At 39.7% G+C, this 22,811-nt stretch overlaps 1 protein-coding gene across 3 annotated transcripts in view; it reads left to right on the plus strand.

Annotated features, from left to right (window-relative positions):
- Window positions 1-22,811, plus strand: part of rbms3 (RNA binding motif, single stranded interacting protein) — a 376,836-nt gene that overhangs the window by 135,839 nt on the left and 218,186 nt on the right. The gene's annotated exons all lie outside the window — the stretch shown is intronic.

The following is a 22,811-nucleotide window of genomic DNA, read 5'->3' on the forward strand; positions in this document are numbered from 1 at the left end:
AGCTTTAGCGGTTGTCGATCTGGAGGAATTGTCTTGCAATTAGGATAGCAGCGAAAGCCAAACTACTTTACAGGTTGGCCGACAAAGTACTATACCGTAAATCAGTCCGGAATGATTCTTGGAAAGCTTTGGGAGCGCATTTGTATTGGGACAGCTGTGTAAGCCAATACTCCCTTCTCTGTGATGTCATACGAGCGCAATTTGTGGTTTCTTTTTCTCTTCTACAATTTGTCTTCATTAATTTGTCACGTTGATGTAAACTTTGACATTTTTTGTGTGTGAACGGTCTGGGACTCTACGTGTCAGAATGCAAGTTTCTCTTATCCGTGGGTTTAAGAATGATGAAAACTTGGGGTTGTTGCTATGACATTTGGCAGTTCAAAACAATATCTTTTGAATGGTCCAAAGTCTTCAAAATGGCGCCTATAATGGGAAGATAAAATGTGTTAATAAATGAACTGCAGCACATTTTGTTCCTACCTGCTTTATTTGGCAATTGGACTGGATATATAGGGGTAAAGCTTTATGTTGTACTTTAATATGGATTTTTTTTGCTTTTACTAACTTCTGAAAATTCTATACAAACCAAATTCAAAATGACCCACCACCAAAGGTTTTTAGAGTGAGTACATTTCACCATTTATCCAAGTAGCTTCTTCAGTTTTGGCATCTCTGGTAAAGAACTGGCTTAACCTGCTAAGACCCAAGCTCTTGCATGACATGTTTCATTAATTTCCCTTTGTCTTTATTCTCATCAGGTCCCGATCAGCCCAAATAACAAAGAATTATCTGTTTACATTATGTAGTTTCTGAGGAAAGTGATGTCCACACATGAGGACATTTGTTCTACGTTTTGATCATTTTGATATATGATGATAATGATTTGTTAAAACTATTTATTGAATGCCTGAACACAGAAATATTTGCCCTGAGTGTAAAAACAAAATGAGAAATAACAATTGTGCGTCTTGGAACAAAGTGTCTCATGTGAAGTGCTGTCAACAGGTGCAGGAAGACGTATGCCTTTATAATAATAAAAAAAAAAAAATTTGAATAAAAAAATATTCTGAACATTCTAAACGCTTAAAAATATTCTAAATTGGACATTTTTGCATTGTTGCTGTTCTTCTAAAAAATTGCATTGTGGCCTAGACAAATCAAAATATGTTTCTAGGTCCTAAGAGGTTAAATATATCTCGCCCTAGTTGTGTACAGTTAACTAGTCCCTTACCAGAGCTACATCAGAACTGAAGAAACTATTTGGAGTCTCTCTACATGACTTTTGTCCAGTTGACAGATTTCTTCTTTTGGTCATCTTTAAGCTCAAACAATATGCACTTGTCCCATTTTATCATTCTTAAATCTTATTGCTTGAACAAGTAACAAAGCGGCTCACTGGAAAACCACCTTTGACCAACTTCAGTGACGGATCAATTTTACACTTTCATCACTATCACATTACCCACTCAGCTTTTGTGTGCTGCCCCCTGCCTGCCGCTCCTTCCGTAAACGCACGTCGTGTTTTATGCTGTGTAAAGACGCTGTGAATGACAGAAATGAGGCTGTGAGAGGAGAGAGATTAGTGCGCTGCTTGGCCTGAGGTGTCTGCCAGTGTCTGTTTAAGAGCTATTGAAGTCCCATCAATACTTTTAATTGCTTTCTGTGGGTTCCCAGGCGCTTCGCAGTGGCCTCTCAAGGTGAAGCTGGCTTTTTAACCCTGGGTTTATCCTGCCAGGCATGCTCTCAGGTCAAACCCCCTGCCTTTTGGAGACTAGAAGAGGGTCTGATTATCCGGACAGCCCCTCTCTGTGTCTAGTGGGCTATTAAAGACAAGATCGGCCCATGTCCAAAGAAGGAATGTGTCCAGGGGTCAGAAAAGGGATTAAGAGAGTGGGAGAGGGATGGGGTGTAAAGCAGTGAAGAAAGTGAGCTATGCAAAGTTATAGCCCTCAGGAAATCTTTCAAATATTTCAGAAACAGAACTTAATAATTGTACTGTGTAGTTTTGTATTGCTCCTGTCTCATGTCTTGATGAATTGTAGTGTCAGAAAGGGTAGATGGCCATTGCTAAAAACACGTATACTGTATCAATCAATATACAATGAGAGGGTGACTATTTGATTTGAAGCAACCCAAGAAATAGAAGTTCTTATGTTCTTTTCTGCTTTTGTACACCTCATATTCCAAATTTAATCTTTTTCCTATGGGGAATCTTAATAGTCCTATGTATTCCATAGATGTTCATGTAACCCAAACTTTGTGGGTGAAAAAGGTAATTATGTTCTCTGTGTGAAATAGTGGGATTCATAAAACAGTCTGAAAAATTCCTTGGCTTTCTCTCTCCATGTTCACATCCAGCTGACCTGCGTCAGGCTCAGCACAGGCTTAGCTCTGTGTTGTTTGGGAGACCATATTTCCCATAAGTCATTGTGCTGGAATGCAGCGCTGAGTTGTGCCAAAACGCAAATATAAGCACAAGTATTTTACGAGTGGAAAGGATGGGCCTGGTCCGCACCCAGAGAGAAGTGCAAGATAGATGGACAGCGGTGAGGCGGAGAGGAACATGAGAAACTGCACACATGAATCATTCTGCACAGCGGCCATTTTGGCTCCGGTTATGAGGACTGAGCAGGTTGTACAAAGAATGGAATGTACGACAAGTTAATCAAGCTATAGTCCAACACAGTGCACGTTGTTGTAACATGTTTAGGAGTAACACCTTGACTGGGCAATATTGAGCCTTATGACTTATTCAGCAAAATGACCCGTTTTGCATTTATTACATACTGTCAATGTTTGTTTTTTTCTTCTTCTCTTAAGTCTTCCTCATGGATATAGATATTCTCAGCATGTAGTATGGTCATTGTAAACTGTTTACTTGATGTATGTCAGCTTATTGTCACAGTGGAGGCATCAGATACCAGTGAAGATGGATGTGTGCATTGGGAGCGTGTGTGGGAGGAGGAGTATTTTAGCACATACTGGTCCTGCCTTATAGAATGTAATGCCCAACATAAACACCCACGCACGTGTACATCAGTGTGCTGTATAAAACACTGTTATTTGCTTTTAAAAGAACGCATTATAAAGACAAATGTTACATGCAACTTCTTGGAGCGTGGAGTAATGAAACTTTGTACTTAATTAAAAGTAGAGTAAGATGCTTAAAATGCAAAATATACTTCTGGCAGAATTATTCTGTAGTAAAAGTATAAAGTACTTATCACAAATACCACTCAGATTAGTTGTTACTTTTAAACATTGTGTTTGTATAGAAAGAACAACAGAGAGCAGTAGATTTTAGGTTTAAACTTTACTCAGTTACAAGTACATGTTTTAAAAATACTATAAAAATATAATATTCAATCACCTGGAAAATCTACTTAATTACAGTAACTTGAGTATTTGTAATTAGTTACTCTCCACCTGTGCAGACAGGTTAGAAAGTAACTAATCTGTTGCTTTCTAACCTGAGGTATTAGTAGTAGTAGTGGTGGTTGAAGTGCTAGTAGAATAGGGATGTCAAGCTAACTGTTTTTTTCAATTGCTGCCAATATTTTTGGCCGCAGTAGGTTAATTGTACGAGTTTTAGAGCCCACAGTATACAGCAGAAATGTGTCAAGATGCAACGAGGAGCGCGCCATGAGTCACACATGCCGAGCGTGCGTGTGTCCGTGTGTGCGTCCGTGAGTGTCTGTGTGTGTGTCTGAGTGTCCATGTGTATGTGTGTGTGTGTCTCTGTCCATATATGTGTGTCTAGGTCCGTGTGTGTGTGTCCGCGTGTGCATCCCTGCGTGTGCGTCCCTGTGTGTGTTCTCATGTGTGTATGTGTCCTCATGTGTGTGCATGTGTCCTCATGTGTGTGCATGTGTCCTTGTGCGTGTCTGTATGTGTATGTGTCTGTGTGTGTGCCTGTGCCTGTGGAGAGTCCGGCATGTCACTCACGACTAAATGAAAGGCAGAAGTTCAGGGGTTGTGTCCTCGCAATAACAAATTCAATATCCAAATCCTCTCGTCGTAAGTCTGCAGCCAAAGTCGCTAACATGTGATCCAACTATATCTTCAAGATAATAATCCATTGCGGTTTGCCCAAGTAAAGGTAAAAAATATGTGTCCAATCCTCAGAATTATGTGGTCCAGTAAGTGTCAGGAGGCTCACGGCACAAAACAAAAGTGCTTTAAGAGCGCTTCATTTGACGTAAACAGTGATCTCAAAGTGAAATTATTAAGTGAAGCATTTGGCCATGTGAGGATCAGCTGGAGGAACAAAGCGCATACTTGTGTGCGCAGAAGAAATAGGTTATTAATATGATTATTATTATCATCATTGAATTATAAAAGACCAAGGACTATTATTTCACCCATTGTCATATCAAATATATCAAATATAGTCTATATAATGTAAATACAAATACAGTGTTTTGTTGTTTTTTGTTTTGTTTTGTTTTTTTGTCACTAATCATGAATAATTGTAAAATCCCAATATTTTTCCTCACAATAATCATAACGTGACATCCACATGCACAAATACTAATAGTTGCAGTGGTAGCAGACATACACTGCTGCACTCTGTACTTTCTGTTTGGTTGCATATTCTCTTATCTTGTATATATTTTTCTCTGCCTACATACCCCTTTGCTAGTCCCTATAAAAGTCACCAGTCCACATCCCTGCTCTCCTCTTCTCCCACGCGCTGGAACACAAAGGGCACAGGCAGACTAATCACGGCCCAGATGCCCTCCCCATCCGTCTGCCGAGGTGCACTGGAGCTCTGGCAGCTCAGTGGTCGTGCTATCAATCCTCTTCCTCACATCACAGCGGGTCTGTCTGACGCTGTGCCTCTTCACTGCCAAAACCAAAAAAAAAAAAAAAATCTTTATCTTTCAGCATTGACTCACTCTAACTCACAGTACAGTAAGCTCTCGGGCATCCATACTTGAAGAGTTGAAAAGGAACACAAGCGACTCAAACAAACTGTGCATTCAGAGACAAGAGGTTTGGATATATAAGAGGATGAGAACGTTTTAAAGGCTTTAGGACTGTGGAGCGCCTTAGGTTACATGTCGCTCAGATCTATAGATATAAAGACTGTATCCACTGTATCTGTGCACGGTTTTTGTCTTTGTGGTATAGAGCTTGTGTGTTATGGAGGAAGCATTTAAAGTGTGGTTTTAAAATACATTATGTGATTCATCAAAATTAGCTGGATAGCACAGCGGTTCTTGGCAAATGAAAAATTTTGATTCTGTCAACTGGACAAACGTTTTAGAGTAAAGACGTTTCACTGCTCATCCAAGCCGCTCCTTCAGTTCTGGTCAGATTGCTGGTCAACACTGCCTTATATCTGTCTGAAGGGAGGAGCTAACGACACTGAAGCTAACACATCTGTTGTTTACAGTTTCTGTTTGTTGGCTAAGTCTATTGAACTACACTAAGTGTGAACTGCGTCTGAGTCATATTTTGCGTAATCGCTCAGATGCTCTCACGCCTGTTAGCATACTGACTATCACTATTGTTTTTCTTGTTTATGTCTGACGATGAAGTTATAAATAGGAGATAAATTATGTCTAAACCTTCCATTCCTGTTCACACATGGATTGTTTTTCCAAACAAAAATGTCCTCTTAACTCCCCTCTAAAACCATTTATTTTCTTTGGCTATGATCTCAACCTCACTATCTTCGAAGGAGTGGTTAGTGTCTTTGAGATGGAGATGTACAGCAGACTGGGGTCCAGAGGAGCTCTCTCGATGGTGTTGGTGCATTCTCTTATGGAGTGGCTGTTTAGTTTCTCCAATATGATGCTCACTGTAGTCGTCACTACACTGAAAGTAGAAAACTGCATTACTTGTTTGTGGCTTGGGGTTTTGTCCTTTGGGTGAACCAGTTTCTGTCTTAAAGTGTTTGTAGGTTTGAAATAGACTGCGATTTCAAGCTGTCTGAAAATCCTCTGAAGCTTTTCAGACACACAAGCTGCTGTTCTGTGCAGAACACCCTCTGTTCTTGTGGATATCCAAAATGGACCCTCAGTACATCTAAGAGAGCTAAAAAACAGGACAACAGAGAATCAGAACCAAAGAGAAAAGGTGTAACTATTCTCTACACAGCTGGTGTGCTTCAAAAGCTTCAGATCAGCAATCTGATCAGAACTGAAGAAGCCACATGGATGAGCGGTGAAACTAAAACTCTTGTCCATTTGACAGAATTGAATTTTTGCTATGGATCATACCTGGATGACTGAGGGATTACACAGACATAGCGCTTCATGGTTTAGCAGCTATTATCCTGGTTGGGCCTTTGATGGGATGTAATAAGACTATTTACTGGCTGATGTTGGCCCAGAACGTCTCATAAATCCTGAACTTTCAAAGCTGTTCAGTAGTTAGTTGCAGAGTGAATAACAGTTACATAACAAGATCCATTTTCATACAGGTTTAGTATGTTTTCAGTCTCCGACACTGGTGCTGGTTGATATCAGGCATCAGCATGGTAGGTAAAGCCATAATATTAATATGAGCTACAGTATAGGTACAATGTGAGAAGACTTGTACAGTTCACATTAGATACAAGGTCAGTCATTACTTACAGCAACAACCACTTTACCACCGCACAGTTTTTACCCTTAAATTGTTATGATTAAATAAGCTGATATTGATGTTGTTAAAATGCAGAGTTGTCGTGCTCAAACTTTAAACCTAACTGGAGCTCAAGTATTTAAAATAAGAAATGGGGCAATTGGATGGCCTAAAAATATATTTTTAAAAATCTGAAATCATGCCCAAAATTCTGACTCAAGACAGTTTCCTGAAATTCTCCCAAATACTTCCCTAGCATCCCTGCTTGTATGAGGTTCAAATGCTGGCCTTAATTTACCTATTTTTTACCTAGCAACCGGTTTTTACTCTTTACTTTCAGAGTAGTTTACTATTTACAGTATAATGAAACACAACTTGTGGCTAGTGAAGGATGTCCTTGTTGGCACATAATACTGTCCCGCACACGCTGAGGATTAACTTATAAAATGCTGGATCTGTATGTCAGTAAGAAAGTTCCAAGTACCGTGTTACCTTTAATGCATCCCTTTTCTTATAAGTTTAAAGGTTTAAAAGTGATTTTACTGATGTGATGGTTAGCTCAGTAAATGATCTGCCAGAACTGGGTTGGTCAAACATTCAGCTTTCAGAATTCACATTATCCTTAGAAAAGAAAACTGAAGATGGCAACACGGAGGCATCTTTTGTGAGCCCGATAAAGATGCTCATTTGCCATTCTTGCCCAGCAGAGCCTCTTAAACAGCAGCAATGGCATTTGAAATAAGGCAGGGCTGAGAACGCTTTGGTTTTATTTGTACTGCCAGAGCCCGCGGCACAGGAAATGACCTCAGGACTCTTTTAAATGTGAACTTCCTCCATTACCGCCGGCAGATAAGACTCCTGCTCCGGATCAACTGGAGCTGTGTTGACGCCCCACCGCAATGCATTGTTGGGGACAGATGAGGAGATACACCCCTAGTTGTGACCGAGCTGGTGTTTGTTTGTTCTCTGGTCTCTGGTGCCCACAGCCACATTTCAGAGAGAGTTGGGAAACTGGGCATTGCCTGTAGGATTAAAGGGGAGTGGGAGGAGTGTGGTCTGTGTCTAAAACGAACAGTGTGATTGGTCTAACAGGTATCCACAGTTTAAACGCCATCCCTACAGCCAGGTGGTTGTTAATCAGAAACGTCAAGCTTTAATTAGGGAAGTATAGTGCGATGTCACAGAGAACTTGAAACTGCAGTGGCCAGAAGAGACATTTAAAGGTCCCATACTACGTAAAATAGACTCATGTGAGCTTTAAGCCATGTTACAATGTTGTTACCTCATCAAAAACATACCTGGAGTTGTGTTTTGTTTCATTCACACATGCTTGAGTAACGCTACATTATTCATCTGTCTACACTTGCCAAACTCAAAATGCTCTGTTCCACTTTGTGATGGTAGTTTTCAAGTTAACAGCTGTAGTTTACCTTTAATTTAGTAGAGATTGGCAATTCCCAAGGCTGAAATCATCTAAATGATTCTAGTGAAGGTGTACGGAGTTTAAAAACACAGTGGAGCACTTCCTGTATTACAATATGACATCATAAGGTGGAGTGTTTTCTGTATGAGAGAAGAAATCAGCCTAAATATGCAGGATTTGTGTGTTAAACAACAAAACACAACTCTAGGTATGTTTTTGATGAGGAAACATTATAACATAGATCAGAAAATGTGTAATATGGGTCTTTTAAGTGTGCACTAAAATTGCATAAAAACAGTAGACAACACGATTAAAACACCATGTACTCAGTTTAGTAGCAAAACCAAAAAAAAAAAATGTTGATTTGGTATTTAGTCCCACTTTAAACACTTGTGTTGGCTTCTAACGCACAAGGGCCCCACTTTGAAGCTGCATCTTGAAAGAATTACAGCAGCTCCTGCGTCATTTTGTGGGTGACTTGATGTAACGCATGCTTCATTTGTCCAAAACCAATTTAGAGGATCTTTGAAGTACCCAATTATTTAATCGCAGTGATTAAAGGCACGTCCATACGAGATCGAGTATGTGTCAAGTGTAACTAGGATGGAGTTAAAGTAAAATACCCCTAACTGCTGTCAAATGTGGGCAAATGGTACCACTTGGCTGCTTCTGGCTTATCGGGCATTCTGCAAGATCCAAGTTTAAAAAGACTGTCAAGCACTAACTCAGAAATTATTTGACTTTTCAGAAACTTGTTCTCTCATTTTCTACAAAAATTGGAGCGACTAAATACGGGCAAAACCACACAGGATGTCCATGTCCAGTTGGTCTGTTCCAAAGTTGTAAAGTGCACATTTTAACTGGAAAACCATCCATCTCTGAAATGTTACTCAGAATCTCAGGGAGCGTTTCTGAAAAATTGTATTAAGTACTTACGTCTGAATCATTCTTGGTAAACCATTTGTTCGTTATGAATTTTGACTTTTGTACATGCTTTTTTGAAAGTGCAGGTCTTGTGTTACGGTTTTGTCAGGGTTTTTTATTTCAGATCTTTATCATCACTAAAGTTTTTTAACTACCAACATAGTTTCTGCTGGAATACAGTAAATGAAAAAAATCCAGCAAGAATTTTGAATCCAGACCTAAACCAGGATTTAGCCACAACTCAACAACTTAACCAGGACTCAACAAAGACTTAACCAGGAGTCAACCAGGATTCAATGAAGACTAAACCAGGACTCAACCAGAACTAAATCAGGACTAAGCCAAACCTCAACCAGGACTCAACAAAGACTAAACCTGAAATAAGGCAGTACTGAACCAGGATTAAACTAGGACTAAACCAGGGCTCACCCAGGACTTAACAAGACTAAACCTGACTAATTCTGATTCAAAACCTAGCCAGGACCAAACCTTGCATTCTGGCTTGAGGTAGAGAAGAAAGAGAGAAAATTGGGTAAGAGAAGGAGTGCTTTTTTACTTCCACTATTGGTTTCTCATTAGAGGGCTGAGATATAAACATTTGTCTATGTTGTACACGATGCAGTGCAATTAAGGATTCTGCGCGCCGCCCCTCTGCCCTTTGAAAGTGAATTATGTGCAGATGAGGATCTGGACCGAAGAGCGGCCAACAGCAGACCTTTTCCAATGCTTCTGTTCCCTCCTACAAGACACAAGAATGGCAGACGGAGAGCGGGCGAGATAGCATGTGTCGCTAGCTGCTTGTGTTGAGTATTAATGAGTCTAATTAGCAAAAGCTGAGGAATAAGACGCGGCGAATTGGACGCCAAGCAAAATGATGGACAAGAGCAGGCTTTGTTAGCACTCTCGACCCTAATGCTGTCCGCAAACCAAATGTCTTTTCTCAACATTGCCCCGTGCGCGCTGTAGCCGCTCCAGTGAGTTCCGTCTTGGCTCCTCACCAGCGCTGCCTCTGATTGGCCAAGTTCTTGTAAATATGAACACAGCTATCAGCTCTGCATTCCATGACCCTTTGTACCATATCTACTTCCTTGGCCGTTTCTCTCTGTGCCTGTATGAAAGCTTTAATTATGAATAACTGCAGTGCACTATAAAATGTAAGTGGATTCAGTTAATGGCAAAATATTTCTTATTCCCACCAGAATATTAAGATTGTCTGCCAAAATACACATTCATTTTTAATATTTCATATAAAAAAGTAATGAGCGTTTTGGCGCCAACCTTTTTCAAATATGGGCAGGAACAGGCTCAAAAGGATAAAAATAAAACGTGACAGTTTGATCGGAAGGGCGTTTATGGTCAGCAGATTTTACATAATCTTTCATTTTTTGCCAAGCACCAATTTGAATTTCACCCGTTCTAAACCAGGTCTGATCATAGTTTTAATATTATGAACAAGTTCCATGTTTAAACAACTGTCAGTGTTGTACTTTATCAACGAAAATATCAATGATTTAGCAGAGACTATTATGGATAAGCAGGTCCAATAAATCTTACCTTCTAATGCAAATTAATAGGATGAGGGTCCAATTCTGGGTCGCTAACACCCTGGAGCCCAGGACAACAGACCCCTTTATTCTTTATTACCCTTGTCGACTCCCCTGTTGATAAGTCCTTTTTTTCTGCACATTCTAGAGATATAATGGGGATTATCAACTACATATCCTCTCTGATGTTACACGCCACTCACTCTGTAGTTTAGAACTCTACAAACACATTCAGAAATGGATGGTATTCTTGTAATAGTTTAGCAGTTCATATCTCAGTCTTTTCTCGAATGTTAATGCATTTTAATTTGTTTAAAATGTGCACTATAACTGTACTCTTTCAATCTAATGTTTTTTTCCAAAATTATGCAAGCCAAAAGTTTATTCCCTGATCTATAAATTTCTAAATCTTGATCAAATCAAGAATAACCAAGGATCAAACCAGAGTGAAACCATGTGTAGAACTATGCCAAGACCAAGCTAGGACCATATGTCATTTGAAAAGCACTGGCCTCCATCAGAAGTCTTGTATAAAGGCCTGTGTATCTCTCTTCTCTATTATCCTTTGCAGACACTATCTAAGTTCACTTCATAATGCACTCCGGCCCATAGTGTGCTGACAAATGCCCCAGAGGCCGCAGTTGGAAGGTGAGGAGGCGTAGCAGCAGTCATCCCTTATCTCTGCCCTCACCCAGAGCCCAACCGGAGATCCACAATAACATATACGGCCCTCCACTGACCCTCCGCAGCCTTGGCCCTTGCACATCCCCTGACTAATGATCGCGCCCTTGATTGGTTAAGGAAGACATAAATCATAAACGCAATGAAGAGAATAGTTTCGCTGGGGGCGGTTGTGTAGTTCCTCGTGAATGGGGAACAGATGCACAGAAATATCTATAAATGCCTTTTCAGAGCAATAGGACACTTTATCTACACTTGGAATATTTCCTGTAGGGGTTTACTCAATATTCAGAGGGGCCCTGTTTTCACTGATAACGTTTTGACTTACAGGTGCGCTACCTGCTTGTCTCCATGGAGATCTTATCACTTTACCTGCAATGTTCCACAGTGTCTTGCATTAGACAAGGCAAGGAAAGTTTATTTGTACAGCACAATTCGTGCAATTCAAAGAGCTTTACAGAATAAAAACAACATTAAAATCACAATACAACCAGTCAAGACATGAATAATAAACCCGAGCAGCAGCGTTCTGGATGTACTGCAGCTGTCTTAAGGCCCTAGAAGCACTACATCTCATTTTTACTCCCAACATTTTTTAATTTTTCTGAATTAATTGCAAATATTAAGCAAAAATATTATTCAAGCTTTTAATCGCGTTATCACTATGATTCCTTTATAAAAAATACGTAGACTATGTGATGTATGTTACACTGCCTTATATTTGACTGAAGGGAGGGGCTAACTGCACTGAAACTGTAAACAGCTATCGTCTCCAGCTTCAGCCTTAACAACCCTATTCAATGGCCCTCCTGTTGTTCTTTTTGTTTCCTTTGGGTCTGAGGATGGAATCAGGATGGATAATGTCTCAGGCCCTCATTTCTGTTTAAGGATGGATTGTCTTTCCTAACAAAAATTTTACTCCCCTCTCAAACCATTTCTTTTCTCTGGCTAAGATCTGTACCTCACCATCTTCGAAGGAGTGGTTAGCGTCTTTGAGATGGAGATGTATAGCGGACTGAGGTCCAGAGGAGCTCTCTCGACAGTGTTGGTACATTATTCTATGGTGTGGCTGTTTAGTTTCTCCAATGTAACGCTCACTGCACTCTTCACTACACTGAATGGAGTAGACAACATTACTTTGTTTATGGCTCTGGGTTTTGTTCTTTGGATGAACCAGTTTCTGTCTTTCTGTCTGTCTGTAGGTTTGAAATAGACGGGAATCTCATACAGACAGATATAAGGCAGTGTCCACCAACAATCTGACTAGAACTGAAGAAGCGGCTTAGATGAGCAGCCAAAAGTTTTCACTCCTACAACGATTTGTCTAGTTGACAGATTTAATCTTTGTCTTTTGCAGTTGTGTAGTGATGTTATACTGATAGTGCAGTGATGGTGTCTTCTTGGCTGCTTTACTTGTTTTTGCTAGACAGTAGGGGAAAACTTACGCCCCCTACTGCCTGACGTCAACAGACAAACGAGAGCAATAAAAGAACAAGCAGAGCAGGAACATCTGAAATCAACTAAATGACCAGTGCAAATGTCAAAACCGCATCCTGGACTGGAACAAGACCAGGATCATCTGTGCTGAAGGGAACAAACATCAGCCCTGGATCAGAGAGGCCATCGAGGTCCACAAACCAGGTCCATGGAGCATGAACTGGGGTGAGGGAGCATACACCTTATCACACGCATGGGATACAGTCCTGGAGAAGACATCAGACACTAGGGGACATAAACTTCCCCTAGTCTCTTTACTTCACTGGCTCACTCCAGGCCTCTTTGAGTTCAAATGTGGACAGCGGAAATAGATCTTATACTGGGGTATATGAAATATGTGAAAACCAGAACCAAACATTTATATTTTTATATATTTAACCTTTATTTATGCAGGATTTAAAAGTGTCCTGGCCACTCGACATGATGGTCTTTTCTGTGTTTTATCTATTTGTCTAAAGGAGTTTTAAAAATGTGTCTTAAAAGCTGGATATTTTACTATCCTAAAGACAGTGACTCCTCCTGATGTCTCTGAGTTGGTACCTGTGCATTTGTCTCTGATCGCAATCTCACCTGAAAAACAAACAAAACAAAAAAGATTTAGCCTTGATCTATATATTTTATTTTAAGAGAAGTAAAAAACATGTCAAACACAGGGAGAGAAAGGTCCATCTGAAGTTTTAGGTCAACAACTGTACATTTGGTTTGGTTTCAGTGAAGGTGCAGATACATAAAGAGCCTGTAGTTCTACCAGAGCAGTGCTGTGCATATCTACTACGTCACATTTTGTAGAGAAGGTTTCAGCTGTGGTCATCTGGACGCTGTTCTCTGGCATGTACTCCGCCATCTACCTTTATCTTCCCTGGTTTGGGCGTTTACTCATTTTAGAGCAGTGGTGACGACAAACACGGGTCTAATATTTTCCTCGCATGCTTGTAAATGTTGTGCATGACTGGCCACCAACGACCCTGGTTTAGACCGACCCATCAGACCTAAAATAGATTTAAACAAAGTGTGGACCAAATGAACACGTGTCTGTGCTTCATTACAGTGGAGTCACATGTTCAGATTCAGACTGACTGCTGCTTATTTATGATGAATGAGAAGCAGATCGCTTCTGCCCAACAGAACCAAACTCATTTCCTAATGAAAGGCTTCTCCTCACTTTCTAATGAAAGGGGAAATTTTACGTCAAATCATATGACTTTATTTCACCACTTTGAGTTACAATGCAGCAGTTAAAAACTTTTAATAGCATGTTGTCAGCCCTGTCTTTGTAACTCGCCTCAGCTTGAGAAGATGTCTGTGTAAACCCTCAGTCGTCCAGGTCTGATCCACAGCAAACGACGAAGTTCAAATCTGTCAACTAGACAAATCGTCACCAGCATTCTGACCAGAACTGAAGAAGCGGCTTGGATGAGCAGCGAAACGTCTTCACGCCTTCACAATTTGTCCAGTTGACAGATTTGAACTTGGTCGTTTGCTTCACCTCAGCTTAAGAACTTTGTGCACTTGACAGAAAACCCTCAAAATGTGGAGTTTTCTAATATAACCACAAATGTAACACCACTTTGAGTTCATTTTTTTATTCAAAATAAATAATATATATCTCTGTATAATAATAATAATAATATTTGTTCATACAAAATAACTTTATTTATAAAGAAATTTATTTGGCTTGATTCTAATTTGATTCCCTTCCAGGATCTGTGCTACATTCGCATCAGTCACATTGATTTAACACTTAAAACAAAACACAGAAGAACAACACTTTTTCTGTGCATTTGTTTAATATAAAAGTAAAGTATATTTAGGCTTTAAGTTGGGCCGTTACAGTAGTCTAACCTACTGCACACAAATGCATGTCTCTCCAAGTCTGGTTTTGACAATATTAGCTCAATAGCATTTTTTTTGTTTTGTTTTTTGCAAAAAAAATAATACATTCTTACTTGTTTCCATGGAGAAGTTTAAGCCCTGCAGTGGAACATTCCAGGCAAAGAAATATCATCTCAACCATAACCAGAAAAGTTACACGGTACACCCACAAGCGAAGTTACTTGGTCACTCTAGGTTCAATTACATAATAATAAAGTGAATAGTTATAATACAGTCACATTTAAAAAGTTGAATCTATGTAAATATAAATCAATCAAGCATAACAACTTGAAAACTCTTTTGGCACCTGTTAGTGGGTGGCATATATTAGGCAGAAAGTGAACAGTTTGTTCTCAAAGTTCATGTGTTAGAAGCTGGAAAAGGAGTGTGGTAGAAATTATATATGGAGCGTTTGTGCAGGTGGCCAAAACTGAAAAACTTTAAACCAGCGATAATGTCTCTTTGATTAGATTTCCCTGTAGAAATCTTTTGTAGGCATTGATTTGAGGCCTGATACCGGACCTGAAGCTATGTAATGCTGCTGTGTCATGTATAAGGAACAAGCAAAGTAAACATTAAAGATTTTCTATCGTGAGTTAAGAGAATTCAAGCAACTGCAATAAATCCTTACTGTAAGAAGTGCATGATGGTTATCTTTCCAGCACTGTTACCAATGACATTCCAGCATATTGGCAGTGAGTCGTGGGCGGGAGCGATGCTTTTTCTTGTACTGCAACATGGGGACTTTGCCCTTGACAGATGCATAACTTCAAATCTGACTATATATTTTTGAACTACTAAAACCACTGTGGTTGTTAGGACCTAAACATGTGGCATTTATATTCTTTTTTGAAACAGGACAACAGAACATACCAGTCTTGCAAAGGAATTGCTTAGAATCTAGATGTACAACCCTTGTCCTTCATTCGCGGGGCTATTGCTTTGAAAATCCCAGTTTTCACCTACCCCCTATCCGTAACCGTGCTACTATTCACAACTACCAAATGTGTGTCGAGACTCCTATTTACTCTAACATGCATTTTGCGAGGTCAGTTTGATTTATTCCATTAAAATTGTTTCTTAAGTATCATGTCCACAAATGTGCAGTCTTCGCATTTGTTAATTAAGCTAAAAACATAGCTGTTAAAATTGGATTAAAGCAGTTGCGTTTCCCATCAAACACTGCATAATTATTTTAAATTGCTGGTCAGTGTTGACTTGATGAGTGGTTAGCCTTACACAGCTAATATCCATTCTCACTTGGGCATGTGTCTTCTCCGAGTGCCTGATGCTGCGGGTGTCGTTTTAACAACCTCTTGACAAGTAATTAACACCCTTCAGGTCTCAAACCCTTTCTGGAGAGCCCTTAACTCCAAACACATTTGACTTTGAGATTACAAGCCCACATAGCCACTGCCAGCTTAGCAATGATCCACTTACAAATACCATATCGCCGCTCGCTTTCTCGCTACTAGTCTTGACAAAATTATCTGCCTGTTTAAATCTCCAAATGTTTTTCAAAGCCCTCCCAAGTTCAAAAATGCAAAAAAGATAATCTTGTATTCCCTGAGTGCTAAGAGGTAACGCTAGAAGCAAGGTCTGCAAAAACTCAACTTTCTTGGATATAATTTTTTAATGGGTATATTCAAATACCCCAGTGTGAATAGGAACATAACTGAAGGGCTTCTCTTCTATGAAAAGCACACCATTTAAACAGTGCCTTAACTGCCGTGCTGAGTTCAGAGCCGAAAATGTGGAGCGAGCCATATGTTTGCGATACTGCCGCTGCAATGGGAGTATAAGGCAATCAACCAGTCAATTTAAAGAAGGAACGCATAGGATGGATTAGAACAAAAGCGGGTTTTATAGCGGTTTAAATGTATTCTGCGTCAGGGGTCAGGAGGTAATTTAATAAAAAAAAAAACAGGCATGCTAACACTGTTTTGAATATATTGTAATGATCTGATATTTTGAGTTTAGTTCAGAGTTAACACCTTTTATTTTTCTTGTAACTGTTATATTGTTAATAAAGCTGATTTTGTATGTGACACTTGGTTGCTATGCCGACAAGTTGATGCGAAGATTATATTCGGCGTTTACTGATCAGGTTTTGGAGACTGGCTTTAGTGAGTTGAGATTGTTGTTGTTTTGCTCTTGTTTTGGCGTGAGCTACGGCCTAAAAAACAACCAAAGGAAATTTGGCGATGTCGGTGTCAGAAGTAGGATAATGTAGCGCTCCGGTGTAAGGAAACACACTGAAGTTCTTCTGGTTGTTTATTTTCTGAACACAAGGGCTGCCGTAGGCCATAATTCACACCAAAACAAGAGCAAAACAACAACAGCCTCAACTCACTAGAGCCTGTCTCCAAAACAGACCAGTAACTCAACACAAATTGAAACTTCACATCAATTTGTTGGCATGGCAACCGAGTGTCACATACAAAAGCGGTTATATTAACAACAACACATAAACAATTACAATCAACTCTGAACTAAACATAAAATATCAGATCAGTACAGTATTTACAGAGCACTCGTACTTGATGGTGATTATGTTTTGCTGTTTATTATCACAAAAAAGTATCTGTCGTGGTTGTTTCCATAGTTATTTTGGGATTCATGATGTGAAAAGTTTGGGACTACCCGCTTTCTGTCTTTCTGCTTACCAAGTCTTTTGGTAAACTTTTAGTCTTGTATATTTTTCACAATATCAGAAATTCCACCAGAAATGGATACTGCGATGTCTTAAAGTATATGATCTGAAGATGCAGACAAAGTCCAGCTTATGGAGGAATACAAGGGAATGATCAGGAGTTAGATCTGCCAGACAAGATAATAATAATGCATTTTATTCACAACGCACTTTTTATTCACAACGCAAATTTTTACTTAACACTGTACATATAAATGGCCAACTTGCTAGCCGCTGCGTTCCAAATAGGAAGTGAGCATGGGCGTGCTTCTGGCTCCATTCACTTTGTAATTAAAAACTGCCACCCCTCTCTTTGTATCCGCTGCTGTCAGACTCGTATTAACCCGCTCTACATGATCCTGATATTTTTATTTGACTAATGTGCCAGTAAATCAAGAGATGAACAAATAATAACAGACAAATCAGGCGCCTTCTTTCCCCGACATCGCTCCCTGTAGCGTTAGCAACAGGTTTGATTGACAGCATTGCTAAGCGCCCGCTACGTGTCAAACCAGCGATGTGGACGGGAAGGGACTTTATCTTCAACAGCCTCGCTCCAGATTGGCTCTTTGGTTGCTACGATACTCGTGATGGGAATTCCAAATATGGAGCTCGAATCCAAATTTCCCCCTATAACTGCTGCCTCCATGAGCTTTATTTGACTGGAGCCGATCTCTATGGGGGACGTTACACTCAGTCAGTCCACTTCTTTATACAATCTATACTCTGGACCTATGAATGAATTGCTCTCCTGCCTATAGTGCACATTCCACCTACTGTCTATTCCACATTGTAGTGATTTGTACTTGTAGTATCTGCTTCTCTAGTCTATGGTCATAATGTTATCGCTGCATACTGTACATTTCTTCAATATTCCCTATATGTCATCTTATAGTGGACCAATTTAAATGCCAAGTTTTCTTTTTTACGAACAGCCATTATTTCTCGCTCTAATATGCAGTGCTGTAGCCGGAGCTCGTTTATAATACTCAGAGCGATATTGGATAAGGAATGGCTTTTTTCTGTCTTGTGTTCAGTTTGTCTTGTGCACAATGAGCTGCCTCTGGCCCGGAGCCCTGGCACGACGCCCCGGCACACCCCTCTGCAGCTCTGTGACAAGGACGCTCCTCCACCTGCAGCCAGGATGACAAGAAATACAATACGGCCAAGAGGCGACTGCTCCGGCCCAGACCAACGCTGCACTCATAAATCCGTGTAGCAGGGTTGATAAGTTAATTGCCTGTTCTGCTATCTCCACACCAGTGTCTAATATAAAAAGAAGCCTCCACCAGAGTTATTTCACAACAAATGAGGGTTGTCGGGAAGCGCGCGGCAGCCATGACAGTCAGGGCATAAATAAGGGCTCTTTATTCCTGGGATGTTCATAGAGTGTGTGCGTGAGGAGAGATAGTTTGTATGTAGACTCTTAAGGAAAACCAGTGTGGGAATACTTTGGAAATCATTGTACTTAGCTCTTCTGTGGAAGCCTGCAACTGAAAAGTAAAGTCTTGAATATTTACTATTTTGTGAGAGGAATATATTATTTATTTAATATGTGGTTATGTTTACTTAGGCCTGTCAGGATAATGACTATATTGACTTAACGTTCAGTATATGACACATGGAACAGTCATTTTTTGGGAGTTTGTATTGATTCATTAATTTATTTCTCATGTTGAGTAAGAATACTGCACATACAGAATGCATTTTTGGGGTAAATCCTGTTTTAGAATTTGTCGGTGGCATAAATTACTTTCAGTATTATAATTTATTGTCTATATTTTCTTCAGCAATATATCTCGTTCCAAAATTGGTTATTGTGACAGGCTCATTCACGATTACACATTATAGGATGAAATATTGCTACAGATGAGTATTGTGATAAATGATAATATTGAAACTAGATAATCCCAGTAAACACATTTTTTACATACACAGTGTCATTAAAAGGCCTGAGGTGCAAAATAAATGGCAGAATTAACCAATAATAAGCCATAGAAGTTATTCAACCTTTTACAGCTCAAATTTTATCGTATTACAACAAAAATACCCCAAACTCCTCACTTTTACAAAGAAATTGTACCCACGATAAGTATTGATCCCTTAAGTATATAGTTCCAACTTTCATTTACTGAACAATAATATTGTAATTATTGTGACAGGCCTGTGTTTACTTTCATTTTTGTACATTTCTAAATTCTCTAAATGAATACACAGCTTCTTTCACATGCGTTGCTTCCATAGAATGTGTAAAGAAGTTGACTGATGGAGTGTGTCGTCATCCATAGAGTTCATCGAGGCTAGTGGTTATAGGGCCAAATTTTGAGTTGAGTTCCTCATTTGGAATTCTGACCAAGAGTATCATAGCAACCAAAGAGCCAATCCAGAGCGAGGCTGGTGAAGGTAATGACCCTTCCGGCCTGCATCACTGGTGTAGCACTGAGAGGGCACTTAGCAACGCTGGCAATCAAAGCTGTTGCTAACGCTAGAGGGAGTGACCTCGGGGAAAAAAGGAGCTGATTCGTTGGTATTAATGTTATATCTTGATTTACAGACACAATAGTGAAAAAAAAAATACCAGGATCATGTAGAGTGGGTTAATGCAAACATTTTAAGATCAAAATGATGAGCCTCACAGCAGCAGTTACAGAGAGAGATGTGACAGTTTTTCAATGTAAAGTCAATTAGAGCGAGAGTCAGTGGAGCCGGAATCACTCCCATGGTCACTTCCTATCTATAAGGCGGCGGCGGCAGCTAGCGGATTAGCTACGTCCATGTTTCCTTCATAATTATGTGAGATGGCCTTTTAGACATTACTTTTTGACACAGTAATGTCTAAAAAAGAAATACAATGCAATAGTAAGAGAGGCAGAGCGCAGATTATTTACTAAATTTGAGTTCTCATAGATATTTTGAACAGTGTGGTGAGACTCAACAAACAATAAATCGTGACACATTTGGTCTTGTCTTTTATAATGCCATTAAAAACAACTTAAAATATTATGGTTTTCCTGGGTGGATGTTTCGGTGGTAGTGTGCATGTCCATCTCATTGTGACTTATGAAATCCAATGTTGTTAATAGCCCAGTAATAGACAGTCATTGTGTGGCCAGGACCCGCAGCCCTAAGCTAACATTTGGATGCGACATTAAAATTAAATGAACTGCAGATGTTCCTCTAGGATCTTTAACCTAATAGAGATTTATGAGCCATCTCTGTTTACTCACGTACTCCCATATTTACACACGCAAACAAGAAAAGTTGGAGGTCTTGGCCTTGTGCACTGACCTCCGCTTTAGTTTAGTGGAGGGAAGCCGCGTCATTTATCACCAGTCTGCTGCTGCTGCTTCTGCTGGTGGTGATGCGGGCGGACAGGGAGAGGATGAGGAATGCAGCTCCAGCTCGGGTGCTCTCCTCTGGGCTTGGACTGGGACCAATGAGGCGGTCTAGGCTGGACCACAGTTAGTCATGGATGCCATCTCGCTATTTAAAACCCTGTGCTCCCCTCATAGTGTTTGCATAGCTCACCACAGGCTCCCCCCCAAAAAACCTCCTCCTCCCGCTCGCTCCCCCCACACAAGGCAAAACAGAGCAGACACACTGTGCTACATGGTATGTAAATGGATTTCTATGAAGTAACAAGTTGCATATGCATGACTTGAATGGTTAAAGGAGACCTCTTGTGTTTGCGTCTGCTGTATAGTTATAATCTATGACACCTGTGGATCATTAAGTTATAATTTGCACATTTTAAATCACAATATTTATCTAAAATGACTTAATAAAAGAAATAAAGCTGAAAACGGCCCAATGGGAGCTGACGTCGCCGTGAACATCATCATAACATACGACGGATAGCTGTAGATTACGACAGGAAGCAGAGAATTTTTTTTTCATTTGTACCAAAATTACTATGCAGCGCTGCCAAATCCTGTGTGTATCACCGATTAAGAAAATAAAATTGAAGGACTAAGTAAGTAGAGAGCAGTGGGCGTATGCCAGTGGCGGTGAAAACGAGGACTGATAGAGCAATCTTTAATCGCTTATTTTCAAGACATGCCAAACATGCACAAATCACTCCAAAGACAACTTTGGGTAAGTCAATGTTGAGGAGAAACAACAATAACATGGTTAAAAGCTCTGAAAAGTTTCTTTTACATAATAGATCTGGTTTAAGTTAAGCTTATTTTCTAACAAATTTACATCCTGGACAATCTTTCGTAATAAAACATACTCGCACTAAACATACTATTTAGTTTTAATAAACAATCAGACGAGCTGCCGTATGTTAAATTGCTGAAGCTAAATTCTTATTTTTATACAGCAATGTGCACAGTTTGTTGTGTAGCTGATTGCATAATAGGCAGGTCTTGACCGTATCAGCATCAGAATAAGTTTTATTTCCATTCGGTGAACAAAATTCACAACCTAGTAACTTGCCTGAGCAGTTGGAGCAACATAAAACAATGAATAATAATAAATATAAGCTATGAAAAATCTAAATAAGGGCACACATTCAATATAAGGTGAAGACAAACAGACACTCAATTTAAACACAAAACATAAAGTGAGTGAACAACAGTGCAAGACGGTGCATATTATGACCACATCCATGTTATACTATTATACTGTATTATGATGCAAGTTTAAGTTTATTTGTGAAGTAATTCAAAATGCTTTACAGAATAAGACATTAAAATCATAATACAACAAATCAAAACATAAATAAGCACAAATACTCATCATAAAATTAACATTAAAAGAGAAGAGTGCAGAATAAAACGTTTCAATCATATGCACAGCTAAAAAGAACCATTTTGAGCCTGGATTTAAACACTGTCAGAGTCGAGGCCTGTCTCACATCTTCAGGAAGACTGTTCCAGGTTTTAGCTGCATCAAACTGAAACGCTGATTCTCCATGTTTAGTTCTGACTCTGGCACCAACAGGAGGATGGTCCCTGAAGTCCTCAGAGTGTGAGATGGTTCATATAACACTAACATGTCAGATGTACTTTGGTGCTAGGCCAGAGACTTGTACACAATCAGAACTGCATTAAAGTCTATTCTCTGAGCCACAGGAGCCAGTGCAGAGACCTGAGCACAGGACTTATGCGTGAAGTACATTCTGGTTCTAGTCAGGACCCGAGCAGCAGTGTTCTGGATGTACTGCAGCTGTTTTAAGGCTCGTTTGGAGAGACCAGTGAGCAGGTCGTTACAATAGTCTAAACTACTGTAGACAAATGTTATACTAGTATACTACATTATTATCACATTAATGTTATATTGGTGCAGTATAATAGTATATCAGGGTTAAATTACATCATTGATAGTCTTAAGGTTGACACAAACACGATCCGGGAGCAGAGACATCAACACTCGCAAACAGATGAGGCTGACGATTTGCATCTTCTGAGTTATTATGATCTGTTGTTGGTTTAATGCACTCAACAGCCCCCATGTGAGTGCGATATAACATTACACACATATCTGCAGAATCAGTGCACACAGAGGTCACCGCGTCACTTACTTAAGTACGAGACGAGATGTTGTCACGCAGCTGCAGCATGAATCACACCAACCACATTATAGCATTGTTCTGCATATT

The sequence above is a fragment of the Periophthalmus magnuspinnatus genome, chromosome 11 (genome assembly GCF_009829125.3).
Source record: "Periophthalmus magnuspinnatus isolate fPerMag1 chromosome 11, fPerMag1.2.pri, whole genome shotgun sequence".
NCBI lineage: Eukaryota > Metazoa > Chordata > Actinopteri > Gobiiformes > Gobiidae > Periophthalmus > Periophthalmus magnuspinnatus.